This window comes from Adiantum capillus-veneris, chromosome 10 (genome assembly GCF_014529385.1).
Source record: "Adiantum capillus-veneris isolate H3 chromosome 10, ASM1452938v2, whole genome shotgun sequence".
NCBI lineage: Eukaryota > Viridiplantae > Streptophyta > Polypodiopsida > Polypodiales > Pteridaceae > Adiantum > Adiantum capillus-veneris.
This window is the reverse complement of record NC_140940.1, coordinates 45,810,448-45,834,651: the sequence shown is the minus strand read 5'-3', so window position 1 is coordinate 45,834,651 and position 24,204 is coordinate 45,810,448. Positions and strand designations below refer to the sequence as shown.

General features: G+C 42.2%; 1 pseudogene; it reads left to right on the top strand.

Annotated features, from left to right (window-relative positions):
* The first annotated feature begins 510 nt into the window (after window positions 1-510).
* LOC147448779 (uncharacterized) overlaps window positions 511-24,204 on the top strand; it is a 40,388-nt pseudogene continuing 16,694 nt past the window's right edge.

Here is a 24,204-nt window from a genome sequence, read left to right as displayed (position 1 = left end):
CATCATGCCATCAAAACACTGTCGGCCTCGACACACGCCACAGCCACAAAATCGCGCAGTATGCACTCACCGTCGTCCTGTTGTCATTTTTTCTCTTCTAACATTGACCAATATGCTCCATTGTTATGTCCCCTTCGTGCTTCTTTGGTATTCCAAATGGATTCTACAATCCACTTGAGTCTAGACGTGTTTGTAAAAATATTTGTTTATTTATCCTTACCATAGATACTATGAAGTTCCAAACCATCGTTTTTGTTACTTTCTACTAAGTTCTAGATAGCACACAACACTTTCCTGTGTGGGGAGATTCCACAATCCTAAACTCTTATCTTGTTGCATCTCATGGATTCTAAATTACATTCACTACTCTTGATATGACTAAAAGAGGCTCTTTATAAACCCAGATTCTACACCTTTTATTTCATTGCTTGGCATCATAACGCATTCTTATACTTTATTTTGCCTATATGCTAATCTTTCTTTGTCATGATTGTGTCTTTTTTGAAGGTCATGGCATCTCACTCACAACAATTTCAAGCAAGTAAAAGGCTTAAAGTGACTTCAAAGCGGAAAACTTCCGGTCAACCTCAGCTAGGTTCAAGCTCAGGGGGGCACTCAGGTACATTAATGTCTTCTCAGCAATTTCCTGCACCACGAAGCCCATGCCTTCAAGCAACACAGCTTTTTAGAAGTCCTCCTCGTTCTTCTCATCAGGAGATTCTTGCTGCAGAACAATTTCTTCGTGAGCCGTCGACTAAGCTCACTAGAGAGAATCACCAGAAGGAGCCAAAGGATAAGAGTATAGAACCCACACCTTCAGGAAAAGCAATAACCCTTCAAAGCTCAAAAGAAACACATATTTAGGGTAATGTTCCTGCAAAACCCAAATATGAGCACGCTTGGGCATTTTGCATTGTTACCATATACATGTGGTAGTGATGTGTGTGAGCACACTAGGACCACCGGGGCATTTTTTCCCTCTTTAGGAGGTTTTTTCCCCCGAGCATTGTATATACTCCCATCACTCTAGGGCTATCTATCTTTCCATTGCACACTAAGTAATACACTCTCCAGTGTGTGCCTTGAGCTTCCTTCGTCTTCTCCAAGCTGTGTGTGTTTCTCTGCAACCCTAATTCCAACAATTGGTATCAGAGCAGGTTGCGTCCTCTTGGGCTTAGTCGCTAGTTGCTCCAATACATGCCTGCTCACTTTCTCCGATTTCAGTGAGCTTTGGCGAGCGTTCGCAGGTCGACAAGTACTTCAGGCAAGCTCGTAGAGCTTGGTCTGCTCAGATTTTCGATTTGGGCTCATTTCGGCCTCCGTTTCCACTACAGGCAGTACTGCATAGGCTATTTCGTCATTTTGTGCAGAATTTCTGCCAGTGCCGTTTTCTGCATAACAGTTGCCTTATAGTCTTCTACAGTTTGTGCTATATAGCACAGGTTGTTCCCGTTCCGTTTCTCCTATTTTCGGGCAGTTCTCACATCATGTGCAGCATTTACCATGGCTGACAACAACAACACAAATGTGTTCAATATGTTTGCTGCTGAGGAAAAGTTGGATGGGGACAACTACCCTATTTGGGCTTATATGATGCAACATGTTCTTGTGTCAAAGGGCGTCTGGAACATTGTGCAGGGCATTGATGTACGTCCTGGTTCTGAGGATGTAGGCAATGTTGAGGATGTTGCAGGTCTTGCTGCAAAGATTGCTGCTGTTAGAGTTGTTTTGCCTACCACAGAACAAGCTTGTTGGGATATAAAGGATGTGCAGGCTCATGCATTGATTGCGTTGTCTGTGAAGCGCACCATTGTTCCTCACATCCGTTCAGCAAAATCTGCAAAACAGGCTTGGGATATTCTAGCAGGTCTTTATGCAAGCCGCAATGAGGCTAAAATTTCTTTGTTGCGTAAAGAGCTGGAGTCGAAGATTATGCATGAGGAAGATGATATGGACACTTTCCTTGCTAATGTTAAGGATATCAATGAGCAAATTATTTCTGCAGGTGAAGTCATTTCAGACAGTTCCCTTGTGCAGACTGTTCTTGATGCCTTACCAAATTCCTACCAGACTTTTGCTAGTACTTGGATATTGATGACCCAAGGAAATCCTGAAGTTGTCAAGTTTGATGCATTATGCACATTGCTGTTGCAAGAGTCACTTTCTAGAAAAAACAGGACTAGGCAGCGTGCAGTTGAACAGGATTTTATTGCTTCTCAAAGAAAGGGTGGTAACAGTAATGCAGCCATTTCTTATGGTTCTGCTGCGAGTGGAAAAAATTATGTTCCTAATGCTTCTGCTGGCAGCAATTCGTCTGGAAAGTCTGGTGATAAGGGCAAAAAGAAGATGCGTTGCCATTATTGTAAAGCTAATGATCACTTGATCAAGTCGTGTCCTAAGTTGAAGGCCAAAGAGGCTAAGAAGAAAGAAGGTGGTTCCACTGCAAATGTTGGTTCCACTACAAATGCATCCATTGTTGAGTCTTCTGTGAAAGGAGACTGTGATGTTGATGTTGATGCAAAATGGGCTTTTAGTGTAGAGTGCACTTACAATCCTGATGTCCATGATGCATGCTTGTCAGTTTTGCTGCAAATTCACGTGTGTGGTATTTCGACAGTGGTGCTACAAAGAACATTACCTCACATCGTGAATTGTTTACCTCTCTCGAGTCTGTCCCTCAAATGAATTCTGTCACTTGTGCCAACAATGCCTCTTATCCAGTTCAGGGAGTTGGAAAGATTGTGCTTACTGCTGCTAATGGCACTTCTTTCACACTTGTTGATGCACTTTATGTACCTACAATCAAGAAGCATCTCTTGTCTGTATCCGCACTTGCTAGACTTGGAATTGTAGTCAAATTTGTGGATGACAGATGTACAGTTCATGATCTCAGTTTTGGTGATGAAATTGTTGCATCTGGCCTTTTGTGTCGTGGGCTGTATAAGCTCACTTTGTATGACAAGTGTGGACAAAATTTTTCAAATGCTGTTGCAGATTTGAGGGCTATTTCAGATGCAAAACTTTGGCATGCACGTTTTGGTCATCTGAATTTTGCCAGTTTGCTACGTTTGCAAAAATCAGATATGGTTGCTTCTTTGCCGCCTCTTGAAGCACCTGTCAAACATGTTTGTGAAGGCTATATTTTGGGTAAGATGCAACGTTTTAAGTTTCCAAAGGATGGTTCAGTTCAGGCTACATGCAGGTTGCAGCTTGTGCATAGTGATGTTTGTGGGCCCATGCAAACTCCCTCCTTGGGCAATTACCTGTACTTCGTGACTTTCATTGATGATTACTCCAGGCATGCATGGGTATTTCCGCTTAAAGCGAAGTCCGAAGTTTTTATGTGCTTCAAAAAATTTCTGGCTATGGTTGAAAATGTCTCGAAATGTACTATGGGCACCCTCCGTTCTGATCGAGGGGGGGAGTATATGTCTCATGAATTTAATGCATTTTGGCTAGTCGAGGGATAAAAAACCAATGTACATTGACTTATACACCTCAGCAAAATGGTGTTGCTGAGAGGAAAAACAGGTCACTCACGGAAATGGCACGATGTATGGTCAAAAGTCAAGCTTTGTCGCATTCTTTTTGGCTTGAGGCCATCGTGTGCCACTTATGTACTTAACAGGTGTCCTACGAAAGCTTTGTAGTCTATTACTCCATATGAAGCATGGCATGATAGAAAGCCTTCTATTGAGCACATGCGTGTTTTTGGCTGTTTGGCATATGCTTTGGTGCCACAAGTGCAACGCATAAAATTGGATGATAAGGCTCTCAAATGTATTTTTGTTGGTTATAGTGCTGAAAGCAAAGGTAAGAGGTTGTATCATCCACAAACAAAACGTATTCTGGTTTCTCGGGATGTAGTGTTTGTGGAAGATTGTGTTCAGCCCTTGCTATCATGTACTAGAGACAGTAATGTAAGCTCACAGGACATTTATGACACTTTGTTGCGTCTTTTCAGTGGTGGAAATACGAATGTAAGTTCCAATGAGGCAAATGTACAGCCTATGGGGGTTTCTAAAAAATTTCTAGATCAGCCTATTACTGATGCAGATGTACATGATGTACTTGATGAGGAAAGGGCTGAAAATGAGCAGGCTAGAGGTATGCCAAAATGGTTGGTGCACACTTTGCGTGACAGTAAATTGGATGCACCTTTGTCTAGTCGTACCTGTTTAGGCTCTCGCCATGCATCTTATGCATCAGATTGTTATGCTTTGGCTGTGTCTAGCTTACATGATGTTGAGGGGCCTCTGTCTTTTGATGAAGCACAGAATTCAGAAAATTGGATGGCTGCCATGCAATCAAAATATGATGCACTCATAGAAAATGACACATGGACTTTATGTGATCTGCCTCCTGGCAAAAAGGCCATTGGTACAAAGTGGGTTTACAAGTTGAAACGCAAGCCGGATGGTGAGATTGATCCCCATAAGGCTCGACTTGTTGCAAAGGGTTATGCACAGCAAAAAGGCATAGATTATGAAGAGACTTTTGCTCCCACTTGTCGTATGACTACTTTGCGTTTTCTATGTGCATTGGCAGCTCATTTTGGTTGGGATGTACATCAATCAGACATTGTTACTGCTTTCTTGAATGGTGACATATTTGAGGAAGTTTTTGTAACGAAACCTCGCGGTCTTGTCATAAAAGGACAAGAGGAAAAAGTGTACAAATGTAACAAGGCTTTGTATGGGTTGAAGCAATCTCCTCGTGCTTGGTATGAGAAAGCTGACACTCATTTGGTCAAACAAGTCTTTCGTAACAGTCCAACAGAAAGCACATTGTATGTAAAGCGTGAGGGTGATGTACTTCTCATTGTGGTTCTTTATGTTGATGATTTGCTGATCACTGGACCAAATGAGAGACATATTTCTGAATTTAAGGCTATTTTGAATGCTACTTTCAAGATGAAAGATTTGGGGCTGTTGCATCATTACTTGGGTATACAGTTTAAGCAGTGTGATGGTGGTATTGCCTTGTGTCAGAAAAGTTACATAGAGACATTTCTATGTAAGTTTGGACTTGAGGATTGCATACCTATTGCCACTCCCATGGAAACAGGTTTGAAGTTGAGTCTACATGATGCTGGTGATCTTGCTGATGTCACTCTTTATCAAACTATTGTTTGCTGCCTCATTTATGTATGCAACACGAGGTCGGATATTCAGTTTGCAATCTCACAGGTCAGCAAATCTATGCATAGCCCAAGGTCTAAGCATTGGCAGGCTGTCAAGAGGATTTTCCGCTACCTTAGTGGCACTTTACATCTTTGCTTGTTTTATCCCAAGGGGGGATCATTGCCGCAAGACTTACATGCTTTTTCGGACTCAAATTGGGCTGGTTGTTTTGACACGAGAGTGTCCACAAGTGGTTTTTGTTTCATGCTTGGCAGTTCATGTATATCATGGTTGAGCAAGAAGCAACCTACTGTGGCCACTTTGAGTTGTGAGGTTGAGTACAGGGAAGTCTTCACAGCTACGGTTGAGTGTGTATGGCTCAGACGCCTTATGGTTGATTTGGGTGTTGGACAGGACACTGCCAACACTATCTACATTGACAATCAGAGCGCATTGGAAGTTGCGAGGAACCCAATTTTTCATGATTGCACAAATCACATTGAGGTGCATTACCACTATGTGACGGAGAGGCTCTAAGCAGGAGAGATCAGCTTGGCTTATGTGCCAACACAGAACAACCTTGCAAATCTTTTCACAAAGGCATTGTCTCGTGAGAAGCTTGAAGCTTTCCGCAAAGCTTTGGGCTTACTCCCCTTTGTGGACTGATCATGTCCTTAGGGCATGGCACTTCCCTTTACTCATGTGCCAGCTCTCGTTCACCGCATCACTCCAGGGGCGATTTGTTACCATATACATGTGGTAGTGATGTGTGTGAACACACTAGGACCGCCGGGCATTTTTTCCCTCTTTAGGAGGTTTTTTCCCCCGAGCATTGTATATACGCCCATCACTCTAGGGCTATCTATCTTTCCATTGCACACTAAGTAATACACTCTCCAGTGTGTGCCTTGAGATTCCTTCGTCTTCTCCAAGCTGTGTGTGTTTCTCTACAACTCTAATTCGAACATGCATTGGGTGTCATGGGGATCAAAAGCACTTGATTGATTCAACAACTGCCTTTTTTAATTGTTACGAAACATAAAGGACCTTCAAGTGATGTCAATAAGTTTAATCTTGCTAGGCGCATCGATAAAGTACAAGAGCAGAAAGGAAACAACAGGATCTATTTTCTTGTTCAGTGTAAAGACTCAAGTCTCCTTGCTGTTCTTATTCTATTGAAAGACTTTGAGATCACTGAAGTGAATTCTGTAAGCACAAGAGACTTGATGATTGATGCCATGCAAACACGAGGCTTGGTAAGAATTAAATTTTTATTGTTTCTTTTTTATCTTTTGTGTTTTAGCTTGAAATATTCAAGGAACTTCATTGTTTATGGTTGTAGACATTTGGGAGAGCCTATACTGAAGTGATGGAGAGCTTTTTTGGCTTAGAGAAGACATCTTCAAGCGACTACATAGAAGAAGAGGAGAGGAGGAAGAAGATTCAAGCTCTTCTAGTGATGAAGAGGTTCAAAGGGACATGCCCCCCTCAACAATGATGCAAACCCTTGCTACAAGAAATAAACAAAGCAAAAAGTCAGGTAAACCAAAAGAGTTTAAGTTTCTTCCTGAATCAGAGATTGTTCCATCTGGTCCTGTGTCTCTTCTTCACCTGATACAAGAGGTTCAAGCTCTTTAAATGTTTTGAGAGAAAGGGTTAAACAAAATAACATGGTAGATCCTTTGTCCATATTTATGCCCATAAGTGTAATTGAACGTCCACCTGCGGATTCTTCCACAGGAAAACGACCCTTAGATGTTCGTGCAAGCCAAATTAAAAACAAGCCAAATGCCATTGTGTTACCTTTGCTTGCTTTGGTGGATAGACAACAGTGTCCTACAAAACATTATTGGGTAAAGGCCAATGCTGAGTCCCATACATATTGGGTTCTTGGGGCACTCACTCTTTGATTGCGAAGCAAGAGCTTGTGTTAAGGCGGTTACGCCGCTAGCGGAAGCTAAATAGCGAGAACTCAACCAACAACAGAATTTGTCAGACGAGGACGAAGCTTGACCCGCAGGCGCATGGAAACAACTAGGTGGGTGTCAAATCACCTACTCGACCTTCTAATGACAATCACTACTAAGGAAATCAAATCTAAGTTCTAAAACACGCAAGTGACTGAAATCCGTACTACGAACGAATGCTATACGAAACAGGATCTAGAATCATTGAATCGATCTCAAACTCAAGGGGAAGTCTATACACTAGGTAAGAACAACACCCTAAAGACTTGAACTGTAAAATCAACCTATAACCACTCCGTGCGGTAAACGCGTATGAAGACAGGTCGAAAAATACAGGTGACCGAAACTTGACCCCGATGATACTAATGTGTAGCTCTACTCGTTGTGGTTCTATAGATATGTTGCACGCTCTATTCCGACACACGAGTTGGAAGAAAACTCACACCGAAGCTCGTAGGAACTTACCACATGTAGAAGCCGATAGCGCGCACTCTTGGTATCTGTGCGTAGCTCTCACCGTTGCTAACACAATGGCGGTGTCGCTTCTCCAATGGCGGTCCCGTAGCTCGCGTAGCAAGGAGATAAGACTCTCTCTCTCTCTCTCTCTCTCTCTCTCTCTCTCTCTCTCTCTCTCTCAGACACAGTCACGGCGCTCAAAAACTCACTTTGATTAATAATTGAATTCTCTTAGGTTACAAAACTTTGGCTTATATACCTCCGCTTTGGAGGTGAGAACATCTCTAATTATTTACATCAACAGGTGAAATTACTTCGGGATTACAAGCTGCTGGAAAACTCAATTGAGTCCCGTTACTTAATGAATGGCTCAAATCAAAATTAATGTCGGAAAGACATTTATTACAATCAATGGTTACAAAATGATGGGTGTGAGCAAAAATGCGGGTGTGATCCTCTGCTGGCTTAACACTCCCCCCCTCCGCGTTCATGTCGTCCCTGACATGACTTTTAGGCTTGATCAATAGAGTCTGTCGTCTTGAGCATCTGCAAATGTGATTCGTAGCGTAGGTTGCGATGGTCAAGGTTGGGCCAAATATTTTGCTTTCGTGAGTGAAAAAGCCGGTGTAGAAAGCTCTTCGAATGTTTGCATGTGGAAGCTAGGTAAAAACATAATTCTTTGGTACAAGAGATGTAACACCTTTGGTGATGGTTGCAATGAAAGATCATACACATCATATCCGTCACTGTGTCGGCCGTCGATAGTAGACTCGAGGTCGTGGCTTTATCTGGCGCGAACACTTCAATGCATGCTAAGAGAGTCCTGCAGATTTTCTTTAGCATCTGACACGAAATGGTCAGGAGAGCCAGTAAAGAGTTTGATGGTGCCCGTTAGGGTTTTCACCATGTAGGCTTTACCTATTTCTCTCCTTCCTTTGGTCCTGGCATCCTTGGGTAATTAAGCCAATTTGGCTTCTTTTCTGCAATCCTGCCATGCTCTTTCCAGCTTCTGACTCTTGGCACAGGCAGAAGGTTGCATCCTCCCGAATCTCCTTTGGAGCCTCTACCAAGTAGATGAGGTAGGCTGGGTATATGTTCAGCCAACCTTTCCTCCATCTAGGTTGAGAATCTACAATCTTCTTTGATTGTTCATCCTTGTGATGGGCGCCTTCGTAAAGAGCGACATACTGCTCCTCCTCTATTCTCTTTTTCGTCTTTATCACTTCAAATTTCATCAGAGGGAAAGGCAGGCTGGGTTGCATCCACTCTTCATGGAGCACTTTTGTGTCTAAACCTTGAAGTCTAATGGAGATGAGGAGTCTCCTCTTCCCATTCCATTTCCGCCTTGGCACTTTCCTCTGTTGACTTTTCTATTTGGTCCTGGAGCCTTTGTTCTTCTTCTTCAGAGATTCCTGAAGTCGAGGCCACTTCTTGAACTGGGGCTGGATCTTCAATTGTGGTTGCTCTCCAGTTTCAGGTAGCTCTATGGCTGCTCCCCCTGCTTCTTCTTGTGGTGGCTCTGTTTCTCTTCTTTGTTGCTCTTGGAGGTCTTGGAGCTGTTTGCGGAGGGTCTCATTTTCTGTCCTTAGTGTTTGGTTTTCTGATGTGAACCTCTCCTCTGCAGCCAATGATCCCTCCGCCATGTGCAATCTTTGTACTTGCTCTAACCTCAGCTCTCTTTGCAAACTTCTGACCTGCTCTTCCAGAGCTGGTACGAGGTTTTCCCTCTTGTTCTGTTCCTGCTCTGCTAGCTCTAGGGGTGGTCCTGAGTCTCGTGATTGTCCTTTCTTGAAGTTCGACTCTTTCCTTAGCTCAATGAGCTCATCCTTGGCTGCCTCCAGCTCATCTTCTATTCTCTCCTTTGCTTCCTGTGAACTTGTTACCTCTCTTGAAGCTTCGGCTAGTTGGAGTATCAAGCCGTCTCTCTCGTTTTCGGGTCGTAGAGTGATGCTTTATGACTTTCAGATTCAGTCATAGCATTCTCTAACTTTTCTGCAACTCTGCTTCTTTTGTTTTGCTGTCTCAAGTGCTACTTCCTTTGCTCTGGATCTTTCTTTACTCTTGCTGAGCAGTTCATGCACCATGTGCATGTCTTTTTCATCTTCATCTGTCAACTTGACAGTTTTGCACCACCTCCAATGGCTTCGGTCGTCCATTTTCTCTTTACTCTCCATTGTACCCTTGTCTTTTCCTTATTCCCTTTCGATCATCTTGTTTTTCCGTAGGGATATCCATAAACTGCCTCCAGGCCTCTTCTTCACTGTATCCGATCGCTACCAGATCCTCATAATCATCTTTCTTTTGCTGAACTAGATCTATCTCTCTTTTCCTTGGTCCTGGCCTCTGGCTTTTCCATAATTTCTGTTTCTATTTCTATTGTGGTTTCCTCCACAATAATTTCCATCTTCTTCGGGTTGGTACAACAGTAGAAGAGGGCTGATTGTCCTCAGTCATCTTGGCTTTCCCTTTGTTTGCTTGCCCGTCTTTCTCTTGAGGTTCAGTAGACTCATCTACTTTCTTCTTCCCTTGTCGTCCTTTTTCAGCTCAGCTTTTAAAAGTTGTACTCCTCTTCAGTATAAGGCTCGACAGGTTGCTGCTCAATTATGGCCTCCGACTCCTCATAAGCTCTAATATATTGATCATATTGATCAACATGTGGCCTGGCTGAGCTGGTTCCGACTTTACTGGGGTCCGGCACCCACATTTCTTCGAAGTCCCCCTTTAGAGCTCTTTCCGCTCTAAATTGCTCTACCAGCCTTTCCATTCTTGCGGCTTTTTGACTTTTGGTTTGTTGGGATCGGCTTCTTCTTCGCTTTCTTCTTGAGCGGCTCGTCCACAGCCTCTTCATGTTCTGAAACTATTTCTAGTTTTCGGCGTGCTCTTGTGGACGCCCTCTTGGATACTTCTTGCTGTTCTTCCTCCTCATCGCTTCTCTAAGCCACTCATTCTGGGAGGGAATCCGTGGCCCTTGATCTCTAGCTCCAATAGCTTCATAAGCTATTCTTGTTAGGATTTCTCCTCCTCCTATGTACTTTGGTTTCTGGTTGTGCATGGCGATTACTTGCTCGTGGATGTATTGAGCATAATTCACCTCTTTTGGCACGTTGCTCTTCAGTGCCCATGTGATGGTTGTCGCAATGGCATGGGGTGGTGTAGTATACTTCTGTGGTCTTTTACTGCACACATGGAAAAACTGGTTGTAAATCGGCAAAGGTTGCAGCTCGTTGATCTGCCATATCTCCGTAGGTTGTATTTTGTTTCTTTGATCCATAGACCTCTATGGCCTCCCTTCTTTCTCTGACAGAACTCCTTTGTTGTGCAGCTTCAATGCATCTGCAATGAGCTGTGGAGTGATCTGTACTTCAACTGTTTCTCCATCCATGGCTGTCAACGTGGCTTTCCCATCCTTCTGAATGGATGTTGCCAACTCATACACTCTTCTTGTGTCTAACCCGATGGTCTCGAGGTGAAGAACCTGTGTAAGTCAGCCTTTTCCAGGTATCTGCTGATGTTCTCTGATCTGCTATAATCACTAATTCTCGTGGGATCATAGGCACATCGACCGATTGCCCTTGAGGATCTTTGAAAGTCCCCTGGTAGATCTTTATTCCCTCTTTTTCTAGTACTGCTTCCTCCACCCAAGTCTTGGTTGGCTTGAGGGTTTCTGTTGGAATATCAATTCTGGTTCTGCTTCTGCAAGAGCATCCTTGATGGTTGGTCTTTTTCTCTTAGTTGCCGATGACTTAGCGAATCCATGGATCCTGTAACTCCAATTTCAGAAGTTAGCGCCTTTTTAGTACTGAAAAGCCGAAATGAAGCTTTTAACTATTCAAATGACTTGAAAATTGAAACATGAGCTATTCAGGGCCTAAGGATGCAATGTAGGTGAAAAAATATGCCAACTGGGCTAAAAAAACATGCTTGAGACATCATACGTGTATGATGTCTTTTGTGTCAGAATGACTTCATATTGGTTGTGCTTGTAGCTGATAGTGTATACATGAGTGTCATATGCTTGGATTTGAGTTTGGATCCCATTTGGTCAAGTTTTGGCCAGTTTAGTCCAATTCAGGCTCTTGGCAAAATTTTGAAAGGGAAATGGATTTTATGATCCAAAATTGGATAAAACTTGGTGGATTACTTTCAAATGGCATGTAGAACACTTCTGTTTGGTGGTTGAAGCCCTGAGGTGCCAAAATCACATAGTGAGACATCATACGCTGATAGTCGTTTTTTCGGCTCTTTGTAATTGCCACAGGAGTTACCTCACCCTACCAAAATCACCCAAACACTGTGGCTATCCCTACCATTTCACTGTACATAGGCGTGCGTGAGGTCACGTGACTTTCCCATATCTTCTTAAAAACCCTCAGCTAGCTAGTCACTGGGCTAAGTGAGCCAAAAAAAAATTAAAAAATAAATAAAAAATAAAAGTATACTATGGCCTCTTTGTGTGTAAATATTTCATTGTATATATGGCCTAAATATAGGGATTTTTTATAATTATTTTGGTATTTTATTTAAATATTTCTACTTAGGTGTGTGTTTTATTAAACCTATGTACACCTTCTTTCATCCTCTTACACCATAATTTTATTTTTTTGCCAATATGTACATACTCTAACCTCATATTTTTCCTTTATACAAATCACTCCCACATTTTCACCTCACCCTCGTGAAAAAACAAAAAATTGATTTCTACTCATTGGTTACTTTTATTATATTATTTACTTGCATACATTTTCCTCTTTTACCCAAAATAATTCAAGGAGGGACCATATATATGATTCCAATATCTTTCCATATCCATAACTCCTCCATATTTTTATTATTATTTTTTACTCATTATTCTAACACCATGTGCTCATTGAGCTAAAGTCCATGAATAGTCCATACACTAGTCCCCCATGTATATATTTCTTATTTCACCAATAATCCTCCTCCATGCATGGGTCAAGGGCAACTTGAATGCTTTGTATTATAATATGACAAAGGAGGGGCTCACTCTTGGATGCATTGTACAAATTCAACAAAGGAGGGGACCACTAAAAGACTTTTGCAGGCCTAAAATACAGGCTTTTTGGTGAGAATTTTGGCACCTATTCCACTCTGAATTTGGAGTGGTGGTGAAAAGAGAAAATGTAGCCACGCTCTGAATAATCACCCCAAATTTTTTCATGATTTTTGGAGCTACCAGCTGTGAGCTATGATTTTTTTAGTGGACCCCAGTTTTCCCATGCTATGCAGCCACACTCTCTCTTCCACTTTATCATTTTCCTCTTTCACACACTTCTCCACTCATCATCCCCATCTCTCTCACCACTCCTCTCTGCACACTACTCACCTTCTCCTCAACCTTGAAGAATAAGAGAAACCATGGTGAACTCATACCTCCCACACACAATTCCATTCCAAAATTGACCACCTAGTCTCATTTTTCCTCCTCCAAATTACCCATATCTATCAAAAAACCACAAAATTCAGCCTCTTCTCTTAAAAGACAGCATCATGGTGGTTGATTACTCAGCTTCAATTACCTTGTCTCTCAAGGAAGGTCAAGAGTGGAGAAAAAATGTACCGTCAAAGCTAGTGGACCGTCAACAAGCGTCAAAATTGGCCCTACTCAAGACACTTGGAGCATCAACCTTGTAAGAAATCCACCTTTTCTTACCTCTTAAGAGTTTTTTCTTCCTTATTTGTATCCTACATGGATACTCCCATTGTAAATATTCAATTCCATTTGTAAATTAATACTAACTCTACTAACACTAACCCACTATGAAAAGTCCTATCACCTCCATTTCTCTCCTCTCTCTTTCCCCACCAACTTCTTGATAATTCCAAGCAAAGAAATTAGATAAATTGCTGAAAATCTAACCCAACCATGGTTAGAGGAGTAACCCTAGCCTTCAAAATTGCTATAAAAGGAGGGTGTAGCTAGCATAAAAGGGGGGAGCCATAAGCAAGAGCACTATGCTATAGCTTGAGAAGCCAAGCTCAACCTCTCTAGAAGGAGCTCTTGAGTGGAAGCTCATTGTCTTATGCATGTGTTGTAATAGGGGATTAGCAAGGGAAATCTATGCCATTGTAAGAGAGAGAGTGATCATTCAATTGAGAGTAGGAAATCTATCATTTCTCCTACTAGTGTAAGCCCAACATTCGCTGAATCAAGGAGGGTGGATTTGGACTAAGCTTGGATACTTTGTCTCCCTTCCAACGTGAAGTAATGGACAACAATGATGCGTAAGTGTCTTGGTGTTTTTTTTTTGTTAAGTTCTTGATAGCTTGTCTCTGGTGTTGTCATCAATCTAGCCATAAATCCCACATACTGTAAGAGGGCGACAGGGTGGAGAGGACTCCCCTGGCCTTAAGACAGTGATTGGGGTGGCTTTTCTTGTGATGTGTTGTGGTGAAATTTATGCAAGCTATGTTGAACAAGTACTAATCTCACTTTGATTTGTCATGACAGATTTGTAAGAAGGTATTAATGCAACAAGCACCCCCTCCCCTTTCTCTCTCTTTCTTAAATATATAATTGTGTTTGCTTGATCATGCCGATAGTTTCAAAGCAGCCCGAGCTATCTCTCTCTATCTCTCTCTTCTCTCTCTCTCTCTCTCTCTCTCTATCTCTCTCATCTCTCACTATCTCTCTCTCTCTCTCTCTCTCTCTCTCTCTCTCTCTCTCTCTCTCTCTCTCTCTCTCTCTCGTGTTTTAGTGTGTGAGAGTATTCCATTGGTGTTAGGGTTAGTGTAAATTCCTTGCTTGTTTGTCTTGTTGTTGGGGTTGCTCTAACGATTCTCCTCTTTTGCGTCCTAGTTCGCTCTTAAACTAGGTGGTGCCCTTGTGTAGTTGGGATTTGGCGGTGGGTTTGGTTGTTTTGGTTTTGTGTTGTGTTGTGCCCCAGCCCCATTGAGCAGCACGGGAGCCTTGAAGGGTGTCTAGAGGCCACTCTTCTTGTTGCCCGCCCCGGACCGCCTCAAATTGGTGCCCCCACTGAGGACGGCTTGTGTATTTTTGTGTAGAATCAACCTTTAGCATAGTCAAGTAGTTTGCATGAATCACGAAGATTTGTATGATCCCTTCATTCCCATTGCAAGGCAAAAGGTACACATAATTGTTAGTACTAAGTTGCAATTTCAACGTGTCATTCGTAGAATTTTAGGTCCTCTTAGGTTGGCCGAGATAAACGCTTCAGTAAATCCTTTTATTTTGCCTCTCATTAGGTACGACCTTAGTTTGGACGTCTATATTTTTGTTTTGTTTTAAGCATTAGGACATGCATAGGCCATGGATAATGGCCCAGGAATAGAGGTTTTTCCCTTTCATTTTACTCCACACATTAGAATAAACGTTGCAATTAGTAGAAAGATCCATTTTCAACAACGAATGGTGTTCATGTTTGGTGCCCAAAGAGCAGGAGAAATTCTTGCATCACCAAACCCTGTCATTCTACCTCTCATCAACTACCACACTTCTTTTGATGTACATGTGTTCATTTTATTTTAAAATGAAGTGCAGCCCGGCAAAGTAGTGTGTATGTTTGTTTTTTCTTTGTCCAAGTTGTTACAAGAAACAAAAAAACGATCATTTGTTCTAACTGGGAATGTGTGTGCAGTGAAAGTTCAATCCTTAGAGATCTAGCTCTATTACCAATTGAGTTGCAGGAGCAAGTAGTAAGGCGTCTCCCTCATAACAAGAGGGTGGTGAAGTTAAGACGGAAGGTCCTACGCGTGGATTCCATTTTCCTCTTGTTGTTGGGCACTAAGGAAGACCGCGCATTCATCCAACTAGTGTGTGCCCTAAGATTGGTAAATAGAGTGAAATTTGGCGTTTGGCGAGTGCATTTCACCATTGAGGAAGACTCTTCAGGAAACTTGCGGCCAGAGTTCATGCTTCATAGACTCACATTTGGTGAATTTTTCCCTCATTTGCGTCTTATTAATAGTCTTCCTTTCGCTTTCAACAAAGGAGATAGGGAGCTATTCAGAGCTTGTCTTAATAAAGAGAGCATAGAGAAGATTGCAAATTTGTATAAATTCTCATCCTTCTCTACTTTCTATGACACTTTGTTCATAGAGACATTGTAAATCTCTTTATGCTTTTGAATGATTTAACCATAATCCTAAGGAGTTTTTGTCCAGGAATTTTGTAGCACAAGTGGAGTCTTTAAATCTTGCAAACTTGATTGGACTTGATGAGGATGTTCTTTATGAAATTGTGAGAAGGTTGCCTCACTCCGACTGTGTGGAACTCGAAGGAAAGGAGCTCCTAGTCAATTGCTACTTTCTCACGGCCTTCGACGAGCATGAAGATCTAGTTTTTATACAAACCGCTTGTGCATTGGGAATTGTAGAGCAAGTGCAATTTATCACTTGGGACGTGGTTGCTCTTTTGGATCCAGAAAATGAAGTTCTAGAGATTTCTGTTTATCGCCTTAGCTTTGAAGAATTTCAACCCTTCTTAGAGCTCATCAATAGTCTACCCTTTTGTTTTGATCAAACAAATCGAGACCTTATTGAAGCTTGGATAGCTGAAGAAGAAAACCTAGAGTGGTATTTTCTCACTTCTTCATTTGCAGGCGAGTGGTTCTAGATCTCTATTGTATCCCTTATTGTAACTCGTGTTGTAATCTTTCATAATAATGGAGAGCCAACGCCAAATGTCTGGATATCCTCTTTTCTTTGGAGAGCCTGGAGAGGATGCAGAATTATTTTTAGCAAATTTCAAGATGTCTTGCCGTATCAAGAGGATAGTAACCGATCAAGAACGTGTAGAAATGTTTGAGGTGGTCCTTAGGAAAGATGCTAGTACTTGGTTTGACTCTTTGCCTGAGGAAGTTAAGGGGAATTACACAGAAGTTTTGAATCGTTTTAAGAGATACTTCTTTGATCCCCAAAACACTCAAAAACTATGGCAAGACATTGTTTCTCATAAGCAAAAAGACTTAGATGACTACTACTTGTACAAGCAAGAGTTTCTACGTCTTTGGGCTCTATGGATACGAAATGTTGCTAACCCTGGTGATGGTGCAGAATTTTTAAAGAAGGAGAGGTTCATAGCCGGACTCTTTCCTGACCTTAAGGTAAAAGTTGAGGCGGGTGCACCTGCTACTTTTGATGCAGCTGAAACTAGGGCTGCTGAGAAGTATAGGAAACTCAAGTGCTTAAGGGGAGAGGTTCCAATAGAAGGTCTTAGACCCAAAGGTAAGTCACAAGCATCAACATCGAGGGAGCTTCCTGAGGTAACGGCGGAAGTAATTGAGAAGTTAAACGAATCTTTAAGCAGCCTGTCAATTCACCTTGCACAAGCTGTAGGTCCAAAGGGACAAGCAAAGAAGTCTGAAGAGCGAGATCCACGACCTAGGAGAGTCTTGCAATGTTGGAATTGCGGAGAGTCTGGACATGGGATGTATAATTGTCCTTGGCCCCGTGGGGAGCCAGGGAGGCCTAACTTGAATTACCCAGTGATGAATGCAGGTGAAGGAACTGGTCAACAACCAAGGCTTCTACAAAGGCCAAATGGACCAAGACCACCTCCACAAGGGGTAGAAGGAGTTCCACCTTTGCCAGATCCAAATGTGCATGTGGTAGAGGTGACAAATTCAAATGAGGTTGACATGGAAGCCAATGGAATTAAGCGTGGCCGAGGAAAAGGTAAAGAGAAAGAAGGAGTCACATCACAGAGTGACCATGGACAAGGCAAGAAGGCAAAGGGAACCAAGGAAACCAAGAGGACTCGACGTCGTATCAACCTCCAAGACTTCCCTCTTGGACATGGTATGGCTCCGTACAACTTGTTGGAAGACATGAGAGGTAAGGGTCCTGATATTTCATGGCCTCAATTTCTTGCATTATGTCCACAAGTTAGGAGGGATTTAACAAGGGCAGTTAGCACTAGGAGAAAGGTAAAAGAGAGTGTGCCTGTTGTAAAAATTGCACAAGCTGAAATGAATGAGGACATTACACCGGTGCTAGACTGTTACATCAAAGGGAGATTGGTTAGGAAAGGTCTAGTGGATGGGGGTGCACAAATTTGCATCATGACAGAGGGACTCATGCAAAAACTAGGCATGCACATCCATGAGACACCTGAAATTAGGGTCAAGATGGCAAACAATAGCAAGGCTAGGTGCGTAGGCATTTGTAAAAATGTTTTTGTGGAGGCCTTTGGCATTAAGAAGGCAGTGGATTTCTATGTCATGTCTACCAAGGAAATGGTTACCATTTATCCTAGGAAGACCATGGCTAATGAAAATGCGAGCTTTGCAGGATTGGGAGAGTGGAAATTAATTTGCAGGAATGACAATCACAAGAAGGTTGTCTTTGACATGAAGGAGCAACGCCAAGAGGAGCTCCATGAAGAATCATCTCAAAGTGAGACGGAAGAAGGTTGGACCGATAGCACTTCAGAAGAAGAAAGTAGCGGCAGCATTACTGAAGAGGAGTCTTCCATCGAAGTCATGGGGGTAAGGTTTAAGCCAAGCAACCAAGAGACCTCTTGTCAAGGCTTGGAGGAGGTAGGTCCTCAAGAGAACGAAGGTGATCAAGATGAAGGGATGCTGGAAGGTATGCTATCAACAACACTTACAAAGGATGAAAGAGAGGAGTTCAAATGTGTGCTAAGGAAGTTTCCTAGGCTTTTTGCTAAAGACTACACCGATGTGCGTGGAGTAGATGTTGTTCAACACAAATTGAGTTGAAGCCAGAGGCCACACCTAAGGCTCAGAAGCTACGAAGGCTAGGAGTCATCAAGGAGCAGGCTTTACTCAAGGAGGTAAGAAAGCTTCTAGCAGCAGGGTTCATTTATCCAGTGGAGAATTCAGAGTGGGTCTCTCCTGTTGTTGTCACTCCTAAGAGAACGGCAAGTGGAGGGTGTGTGTGGATTACCGTCCCCTCAATGAGGCAACAAAGAGAGATCACTTTCCCCTCCCATTCCAGGATGAGATACTAAATGAGGTAGCTGGTCATGAGAAGTACACTGTGTGCGATGGTTACTCAGGTTACTTTCAAATAGGGATTGCACTGGAGGATCAATTGAAAACAACCTTTATCACTCCTTGGGGTTGTTATGCTTTTAGAGTCATGCCATTTGGTCTGACAAATGCTCCTGCAACATTCCAACGTTTCATGAATATGGTGTTTCAAGCATTCTTTGGAAAGTCAATTAGGGTGTTCATTGATGATTTCTGTATTTATAGCTCAAAATCATTGCATCTACAAAGGGTAGAAGAAGGTTTAAAGAAGCTCTACGACATGGGAGGTCAACTCAACCCCGACAAGTGCCATATAGGTGAGGATGAAGTAATCTTGCTTGGTCATAAAGTTTCTTACAAAGGCATTGAAGTGGATCCTTCGAAGGCAAAGGCTCTTATTGAGCTACCATCACCCAAGAGTCTTAAGGAGGTCATCTCATTCATTCAAAAGGTGAAGTATATGTCACGCTTCATTCACTTAGCCTCGGAGTTACTTCACCCTTTGCAAAAGTTGACACAACAAGTAGAATTTGCATGGTCTGATGAGCTTGAAGAGTACTTTTGTAACATTAAAGTCATTTTGTCAGAGCTACCAACACTCATGCCTCCTTGTTGGGAGTACACATTCTTTGTTAGCTCTAGTGTGGGAAAGAAACAATTGGTGCTGTGTTGCTACAACAAGATCCCCACAGTACAAGGATGCGACCCATCTACTTTGCTAGTAGGGTCATGAATGCTTTGGAGAGAGACTACACAGAAGCAGAACTCATGATGCTTTCTCTCATGTTTGCGGTGAGAAAGTTTAGATCCTACTGCTACCAAAACCTTTTGTAATTCTCACTGCAGAAAATTTGTTCCCTTGGGTGTCATCTCAAATGAATCTTAGTACTAGGATCTCAAAGTGGATTATGGAGTTGCAAGAGTTTCAATACTCTTTCAAGGTAGAAGATAGTGTGCGTGCACAATTGGCAGGGATTCTCACTTATAGGGTGCACGAAAAGGAGATTAAGGTGCCTGAAGTAAAGACCCTACCATTGCCACCACCAAAAAGTATTCCTAATGCTTTTACTTTGTTCTTTGATGGAGCTTTTCGTCGAGCCACAGGAAAAGCAGGGGGAGGGCTAGTGTTGCTCAACCCAAGTGGAGAGGTGGTCATGAAAGAGAAGTTCAATCTACCAAGTTCAGCTAGCAACAATGAAGCAGAATATGACACTCTACTTCATGGTTTGAAGATGTGCATTGGCCAAGGGATACAACGCCTCATGGTAAAGGGAGATGCACTTCTCATTGTTAAACAGATTTTAGGCATTTGGGCATGCAAGAATGAGAGCTTACGGACAAAAGTTCATGCCATTCGTAGATTGTTTAATCAATTTGAAGAAGTGCAACTATATCATATTCCTAGGAAACAGAATGAAGATGCTGATTTACTTGCACAACAAGCCGTTGCATGTGTAAAGAAAGAAGTGCAGGTCATCATGGTGGTGGCTGCTGTGCAAGCAACCGAGGTACCAGGGATTGGAGTCATTGGCTCCCATCATTGGCTACATTTTGGAGGGTGAGTTTCCACCAGACTTCACAAAAGCTCAGAAGAGGAGACTCATGAAGAAGGCAAGCGTATATCTCTTCCTAGAAGGCTCCCTCTATCAAAGAGGGAAGGATCAAGTGTGCAGACGAGTACCAACTATCAAGGAAATTCCAGCCATTCTAAAAGGTTTGCATGAAGAGGCATGTGGTGGTCATTTTGCCCAAGAATTAACTGTGAAGAAGATTTTGTTTTCGGGGTATGTTTGGCCAAGTTTGCATGTGGATGTTCAACATTGGTGTAAAAGCTGTCACACTTGTCAGATAAATGGAAATAGAAGGTTGGTGCATGGCCCGAGGCAAATAGTGCTTGCAAATGGACCCTTTGAAAAGTGGGGCATTGATGCTATGGGTCCTCTGCCTAGGACAAAAAATGGTAAACTCTACATTCTAGTGGCTGTAGACTATATGACTAGGTGGGTGGAAGCACAAAGTGTGGCAAAGGTAAATGAGAAGACAGTGAGCAAATTCGTCTACACTCACATTTGTTGTAGATTTGGCACACCTTTGGAGATTGTTTCTGATAATGGTCCAGGGTTTAGAAAAGGATTGCTCACAGAAGTTTGTGAAGAGCTTCACATTCTACATCGTCATAGCACACCATACTACCCACAGTCAAATGGTTTGGTGGAGAAGGCTAATGGTGTCATTGCAGGAATCATTAGAAAGATGGTGCAAAACAAGACAAAATTATGGGATGACTTCTTGGATGGTGCCTTGTGGGCATATCGAACCACATATAGGGAAGCCACGGAGTTCACCATTTCACTTGGTCTATGGTCAAGAGGCTTTGCAGCCTATCGAGCTCAACATTCCAACAATGCGACTTCATGCAAAGGAGCACAAGATGATCAAGAGGCATGGATGGATCGACTTCTTACGTTAGTGGAGCTTGAGTGGAAAAGAGAAGCAGCATATGAGTGCTACAAGAGGAAAGCCACACAAGCGAAAGAAACGCACGACAAGAAACTGAAGGACAAAGGCATCAAGGAAGGAGAGCTTGTGCTAAGGTATGACAATCGACTTGACAATCGTTTTGATGCCAAGTTTGAAACAAGATGGCAAGGGCCATACATAGTCAAGAAGGCTTTCAATTCAAGTTACTATCAGCTTATGGACTTGAATGGTAAAGAGCACTCCAGGAAAGTAAACGGGTATCGCTTGAAGCCCTATTTGAGTCGCCTTCTACCAAAGGATCTACCCAAGATCTGTCCAAAGGCCGCTGTCTTATGTAAGTATTGTTACATGAAGCATGAGTGTAACTCCAGCCAAAATTCTGAGGGGCCAAACAATGAAGATCTCGTCAAGGACTCTGAAGCACTCTCTTTGGAAAAGATGCTCTATGATGGTACATGAATATACCATCATCCAGGGGGAGGGCTAATGATAGTCGTTTTTTCGGCTCTTTGTAATTGCCACAGTGAGTTACCTCACCCTACCAAAATCACCCAAACACTGTGGCTATCCCTACCATTTCACTGTACATAGGCGTGCGTGAGTCACGGGACTTTTCCCATATCTTCTTAAAAACCCTCAGCTAGCTAGTCACTGGGCTAGGTGAGCAAAAAAAAAAAAAAAATAAATAATAAAAATAAAAGTATATTATGGCCTCTTTGTGTGTAAATATTTCATTGTATATATGGCCTAAATATAGGGATTTTTTATAATTATTTTGGTATTTTATTTAAATATTTCTACTTAGGTGTGTGTTTTATTAAACCTATGTACACCTTCTTTCATCCTCTTACACCATAATTTTATTTTTTTGCCAATATGTACATACTCTAACCTCATATTTTTCCTTTATACAAATCACTCCCACATTTTCACCCTCACCCTCGTGAAAAACAAAAAATTGATTCTACTCATTGGTTACTTTTATTATATTATTTACTTGCATACATTTTCTCTTTCACCCAAAATAATTCAAGGAGGGACCATATCATATGATTCCAATATTTTCCATATCCATAACTCCTCCATATTTTTATTATTATTTTTACTCATTATTCTAACACCATGTGCTCATTGAGCTAAAGTCCATGAATAGTCCATACACTAGTCCCACCATGTATATATTTTTATTTCACCAATAATCCTCCTCCATGCATGGGTCAAGGGCAACTTGAATGCTTTGTATTATAATATGACAAAGGAGGGGCTCACTCTTGGATGCATTGTACAAATTCAACAAAGGAGGGGACCACTAAAAGACTTTTGCAGGCCTAAAAAACAGGCTTTTTGGTGAGAATTTTGGCACCTATCTCCACTCCGAATTTGGATCAATGGTCAAAAGAGAAAATGTAGCCCACGCTCTGAATAATCACCCAAATTTTTTCATGATTTTTGGAGCTACAGATGTGAGCTATGATTTTTTTAGTGGACCCCAGTTTTCCCATGCTATGCAGCCACACTCTCTCTTCCACTTTATCATTTTCCTCTTTCACACACACTTCTCCACTCATCATCCCCATCTCTCTCACCACTCCTCTCTGCACACTACTCACCTTCTCCTCAACCTTGAAGAATAAGAGAAACCATGGTGAACTCATACCTCCCACACACAATTCCATTCCAAAATTGACCACCTAGTCTCATTTTTCCTCCTCCAAATTACCCATATCTATCAAAAAAACCACAAAATTCAGCCTCTTCTCTTAAAAGACAGCATCATGGTGGTTGATTACTCAGCTTCAATTACCTTGTCTCTCAAGGAAGGTCAAGAGTGGAGAAAAAATGTACCGTCAAAGCTAGTGGACCGTCAACAAGCGTCAAAATTGGCCCTACTCAAGACACTTGGAGCATCAACCTTGTAAGAAATCCACCTTTTCTTACCTCTTAAGAGTTTTTCTTCCTTATTTGTATCCTACATGGATACTCCCATTGTAAATATTCAATTCCATTTGTAAATTAATACTAACTCTACTAACACTAACCCACTATGAAAAGTCCTATCACCTCCATTTCTCTCCTCTCTTTTTCCCCACCAACTTCTTGATAATTCCAAGCAACAAAGAAATTAGATAAATTCTGAAATCTAACCCAACCATGGTTAGAGGAGTAACCCTAGCCTTCAAAATTGCTATAAAAGGAGGGTGTAGCTAGCATAAAGGGGGGAGCCATAAGCAAGAGAACTATGCTATAGCTTGAGAAGCCAAGCTCAACCTCTCTAGAAGGAGCTCTTGAGTGGAAGCTCATTATCTTATGCATGTGTTGTAATAGGGGATTAGCAAGGGAAATCTATGCCATTGTAAGAGAGAGGAGTGATCATTCAATTGAGAGTAGGAAAATTATCATTTCTCCTACTAGTGTAAGCCCAACATTCGCTGAATCAAGGAGGGTGGATTTGTACTAAGCTTGAATACTTTGTCTCCCTTCCAACGTGAAGTAATGGACAACAATGATGCGTAAGTGTCTTGTGTTTTTTTTTTTGTTAAGTTCTTGATAGCTTGTCTCTGGTGTTGTCATCAATCTAGCCATAAATCCACATACTGTAAAGAGGCGACAGGGTGGAGAGGACTCCCCTGGCCTTAAGACAGTGATTGTTGGGGTGGCTTTTCTTGTGATGTGTTGTGGTGAAATTTACGCAAGCTATGTTGAACAAGTACTAATCTCACTTTGATTTGTCATGACAGATTTGTAAGAAGGTATTAATGCAACAAGCACCCCCTCCCCCTTTCTCTCTCTTTCTTAAATATATAATTGTGTTTGCTTGATCATCGCCGATACGTTTCAAAGCAGCCCGAGCACTATCTCTCTCTCTCTCTCTCTCTCTCTCTCTCTCTCTCTCTCTCTCTCTCTCTCTCTCTCTCTCTCTCTCCTCTCTCTCTCTCTCTCTCTCGTGTTTTAGTGTGTGAGAGTATTCCATTGGTGTTAGGGTTAGTGTAAATTCTTGCTTGTTTGTGGGTTGCTCTAACGATTCTCCTCTTTTGCGTCCTAGTTCGCTCTTAAACTAGGTGGTGCCCTTGTGTAGTTGGGATTTGGCGGGGGGTTTGTTGTTTTGGTTTGTGTTGTGTTGTGCCCCGCCCCATTGAGCAGCACGGGAGCCTTGAAGGGTGTCTAGAGGCCACTCTTCTTGTTGCCGCCCCGGACCGCATCAAC